Here is a 5,686-nt window from a genome sequence, read left to right as displayed (position 1 = left end):
AGGGATGAATTCAAAGAGCTCCATTGTGGTATCAAAGTTGTAATTCTTTCTAGATCATATGTTTGCTTGGGAAGCTTAATCAAAAATTTCTAGAGGTTAAGAAAGATTTTTGAGGATGGATTCGGAGGGTTGTAAAAATGAGTGTCGTATAAGTTAAATGGTGAATGTTCGTAAGGATTGTGAGTATCTAGGGTTGGGTAGTTTTTAGGAATTATAGACACAAGTACATGCATTGAGGTCGTGGGATAATGGTTGGGTTTAAAATGGATTATCTTATGCGATGTTGGTAGCTAAAGTTTTGATGTGATGATAATAAAATTAGTTTTGCTTGAGGGAAAGAAAAAGACAAGTATGGGGTATTTTGATATGTGCATATTAAGTTATATACTTATGCATTATTTTAATAGTTTTTGCTACATTTATGCTTATTTTAGGACAAATGGTACGTAATTTATTATAAATATGTTTTGTAGCAATAAAAACATGATCTGGATAAAAAAAGGAAGCAAAATGCGGAGTTTGAAGCAAGGAAACCTGAACCTGATCAAAGTAAGGAAACATTTGGCATATACTATGAAGCCCACATCGTGGGGACCTCTGGCCACGTTGTGGTATCTCGAAGATTCACGATCAAGTTGGCAGACTTGGGCTTTATGCGTTTCCATGAACGCCATGTCGTGGAGGCCTTTAGCCACGACGTGGGAGACAGTTTTTTGGTGTATATATATATATATATATATATATATATATATATATATATATATATATATATATATATATATATATATATATAGCTTGGTCCTGCCTTCAAACAAAACTTATGATTCAAGTAATTCACGACTTTTGGCACCCAAAGAAGCATTAGAAGGCAGAGAATCACGTGAACTCGTCTGGAGTTCACGTTTTGGAGCGATCGAAGGGAATTTTACTTCTAACTCTTTGTTTTTCTTGATTTTCATCATGTCTTTCATTCGTAAATTCAAATTTATTTGATTGATTTTGGTTGTTATGGGTTAAAAAACTCTAACTTCTGTTTAGATGTAGAGGATTTATGCTACTATGTGTCGAATGATTGGATATTTGAATTTTTACTAGTTGTTTATTTGTTCTGATAGCTTGATAAAGAACCTTTTGTGTTAAAGACAACCACTTTTGATGTTTATTGCTGAATATTCTTGAGATTAGATGATCAATCTGTTTTAGGATATTTGAATCTCATAAATTTGTTATCATCAAAGTTATAGGACTAGGGTTTTGATCATAAACCTATGATTAAAAAAAGTTGGTAATTTAATGTGGAAGCTAATATATGATGAGCATTAATATGTTAAATTGATGTTATCATCCATTAATCTCAATTATTAATCAAGCCTAGTTTAAGTCGAACTTAACCCTAATTGTATTGCTTGTTTGTGAGCCTTATCTACTCTAATAAATGAATGTTTTTTGCCACATGTCATCTTCTTCTTGATTTGGACACATGATATTTTCTAAAAATTTTAAATTTTCTATTTTCCACTTGTCATTTCATTGTATTTTTCATTTTATTCAATTAAAATTCCACATTTAATATGTAAGTTAGTATATATGTAAGGTATTTAATAGAAATGGTTTATATATGTAATGTATTGAATACATTAAAGTCTTATTAATTTTAACAATTCATTTTTTCTTTTTTCTTATAAATTCAAAATTTTCAAATTGTTAAAATTATATATATATATATATATATATATATATTATATATATATATATATATATATATATTAAAATAAACTAATGTAATACATGAGTCTCACACCTAGCTAACGAATAAATAAACTCGATACTTAGAGGATTAGTCTTTTGATTGTAAATTCTAATCACTTTAGGAATCGGTAAACAACAAATAATCAATTTATAATATTATACAAAAAATCAACCATATGAGTATTAGTGAATCGAGATCTGAAAAGAAGTCTCTTCCAATCCTTGCTTTCCATTTGAATTTTGATTGCTTTTCTGTTTGTTTAAGTGTTGCATAGTTGTGAGAACAAAAATCAATACGTAAAGACAACGTTTGAAAAATCAAACCTTGAGTTAATATTTAAGATCAACATCTACTCTTAATAAGTAGTCACAGTCGAGTCTGGTAAACCAGTCAAGACATGAAGATAAACAATCAACAAAGTATTCAAGTAATAAATGAAGTAAGATTGAGTATAATCAATGCAAAGACAATTTAAGACAAGAAGAATTTAAATGAAAGAAGTTTGACTTGCAAGATATAATAGATTGATGTGAAGAGAATATCGAGTTGTGTTCTTCGTTTTTAACTCATGAAACATTCACTCCTTAAATAGCAAAGGAGGAACTTGGTACACATTGTTGACACATTCTAAGGAGTGGATAAAACTAAGTGTTTGACAATATGAAACTTAAAACATTCACACAATTTAGTCCTATGAACTGTTACATCAAAATAAAGACAAAAAGCATTGATCTTGCTTCGGAACACATCACATCTTGGACACAAGCTGACTTCAAATCTTGATTGATTCGGATTGCTAGAGGTTCAATTGCCATGTATTAACAATCTCCCCTAAGTGAACTTAGCAATTAGTTAACTTAGTTGGTGTCTTCGAATATGAAGAGGCAAGCATTATAAAGCCAACTTCAGACTTCCAAATACCATTTGAGATGATTGATATACTTAATTATTCTGCACATGCTATGGAGCATCAAGCTTGGCAGCATTGGTGATGAACTTTTACAGAATGGTTGAAGGAACGAGATTCTTAAACAATACTTGGAAAATTCTTTCCTATTGGTCTTCTTTCTTAGATAGATGTAGCCAAGCTCTAGTTCTTCAATCGGACCTTCTGCTATAATTAGGGCTTCAGGTAGTTCACAAGAAATTTTCGCCAACACTTTTTCTGTTCCAAACAGGTGTGCGAGCTCGATGTCGAATCTGCATAATTTAGCTACATAATCCTTCAAAAAGTTAATTGCAGCATTATAAGCTCCAATGCTTAATTGATCCGTTTAACAACTTCAGAAATGAGCAACAGTTGTGAGAATATCGTTAGGGTTGATAGATGGAAAATCTGCGTTCGTGATGGTGATGGTGGCTTCTCTTCTCTGAGAAATGTGATATCTGTACAACATGCAATTCAGGTTGAACTTGCTTTGAACCTTGTTTATGAACCTAATAATCTTTGTTATTCGCTTCTGAGACCACACTTCTTTCTGAGGACATGCGTTAACGGAATAGAATGTCTTCAAACTTTCTCACTTAGTTCTGATGATAATCTGAGGATCATCATTTGGATAGAGTGGAGCGAACTTGATGTAGTATTTTCCGAAAGGAGAGATTGGGAGATCGATATGGTCAGAGTCTTGCATAGGCATATCGAAGTACATGAAGGGCACTATGTCTTGATCGTGGATGATCCCTTATCGGAATAGTGGGGATAGGCCCAATATCGGATTTGGATTATCTTTCAATGCTTGAATTTGGATGCTCTCTTTAAGTGCTTGATCTATTTGAGCTTGAGACCAGCCTTTGGACTTTCTGAAGGTCCTTTAAGGGTTGTTTGGTTCCGAGGAAACTTTCTTCCCTTTGTCTTGATGCGGTTTGGTCAAGTCAGAAATGACTTGATGAATGGTTTCAGAGATAGTGAACTCTAGAGGAGGAGTGATCAAAGGCTCTTCCGAAATATCGTACGATTTCTGAACAGGAGAACCTTCATCAATTAGGATGATTCTCGGAGAATGGATAGGAGGCAACATAAACTGAGTAGCTCTAAGTGCATCAACTGTGAGCTTGGTCTTGATTTTAGCCATTTTACGGCTTCTTTGAAGTACGTCTGCCAAGGATGATGACCAAGTGACAACGGACCATATCACTCTTTCTTCCTCCAAAAGAACCATATGTATTGGAATAAGGATTTTAGTTCGGTGTGTTTTATGTTAAAAATATTAAGATAGGAATGTAGGGCTCTTCAATACCTTCCCATGCATATAAAGAACGCTGAAAATAAAGTTAGAACGAAAAAGTTATGGTTGTTTGAAGTTAAACAGGAGAGTTTGGTTGTACGTTGGGCATACACTAGGAATACGTTAGGCATACTATGCCGAGGAAGTCGCATTTTTAGGGCGTTTTGCTGGGCGTAACTCTAGGTACGTTGGGCATACTGCCGTAGAGTAAAAACCATATTTTTGCGGTTTTGAGCCATATTTAAGGTCTCTAACCCTTGGGGTCCTTCCTATCTTGAGCTTCCACCCTCTTGAGCCTCCAACTCGAAACCCTAACCCCTAGAACAAATCTTGAACCTTTTTATGTGTTTTGAGTGCATTTTGGATGAAAGAGAAGTTCAAGCTTGTTGATGGTTGAAGCTCAAGCTTGTGGATCCAAAGCCTACATTACTTTTCTCAACTCCAGAAGGTATAAAGCTTGAATCTTGATATACATTTTTTAGATCTAGCTAGTTTTGTTTTTTATGAGCTTTTTGGTCACTTTAGTGCATAAAGTTTAGATCTTGAAAGTTTGTGACCATTTTATGGATAAATTTGGAAACTTTATCCATCTAAACATCATATTAATTCAGATCTAAAGGTTGGAGACTTGTACTTAATGGATTAAGTTAAGAAAGATGCATTTTTGGTCCCTTTAAGACTTAAAGACTAGATCTTGGTTGTTTGGACCATCCTAATGGATAAAGTTGGAAACTTTATCTATTATGGAGCTATTAGGAACCATAAAATGTGATATTGGTCCTTCTATCCCTTCCATACAAGAGTTATGATGTCTTAATGGATTAATAAATTAGGGTTTTAGCTTTTGGACCTTTTTTAGCCATGGAAATTCATAAAGGTGGAAACTTTATGACTTAAGATAATGTTTTGGGGGCTATCTGAGTTTGGATGGAAAGTCTTTTTGAAATAAGCTCTTAATGAGGATAATACAATTCAGACAAAGTACATTGGGCGTACCAAAGAGTACATTGCACATACTGGGTTAAACTCTCATGTTTTTGGTTAAGGCCTTGTTTGGTAGCCTCTTAATTGAAGAATAAAGAGGCAGTCTCTTAATTTTTAAGATCTATACTATTTGGTAATATCTTAATGTATAACTCTTAATTTATGAGTTGCCTCTTAATTTTTCAGATATTAGGACGTGTCTGAATTAAAAAAAAAAAAAACAATGCACATTCCTCTTTTTCCCTGCTACTCCATTTCTTTCCTCATCCATTTCTTTCACTAATGTCGACCCATCCTTCCCACATCTCTGATCGTACGACTACAACCCTCTGTTATCCACTCGACATCAGCCAACCACCATCATTGCTTGTGCGACCATCTCCGACGAAAATCAACCCCTCCAACCCATCAACATCGGTTCTTTCTCTCTCACCTCTCAAGCTCTGTGTATAATCACATAATCGAATCTCTGCTTCTCTACATCGTCTCTCTTTGGTCGCTACCTCCATTCCTTGAATCACATAATTGACTTTGTTGCTGAAAACCCCTCCGATTGCAGGTGAGATTTTCTTCCTCTTTACCATAAAACTCGATAATAAGAGCTGAATATTTTTTTTATGGAATGTTTTACTTCTACCAGATTTGGATTGGGTTTTAAGTCTTGGTGTATGTATAAATTTTTATAAAATTGTTATTAGGAGCATCAATTTCAGTTTTTTTGCCT

Source organism: Lactuca saligna, chromosome 1 (genome assembly GCF_052625555.1).
Source record: "Lactuca saligna cultivar CGN05327 chromosome 1, ASM5262555v1, whole genome shotgun sequence".
NCBI classification, from domain to species: domain Eukaryota; kingdom Viridiplantae; phylum Streptophyta; class Magnoliopsida; order Asterales; family Asteraceae; genus Lactuca; species Lactuca saligna.
Note: the sequence above shows the minus strand (reverse complement) of the source record.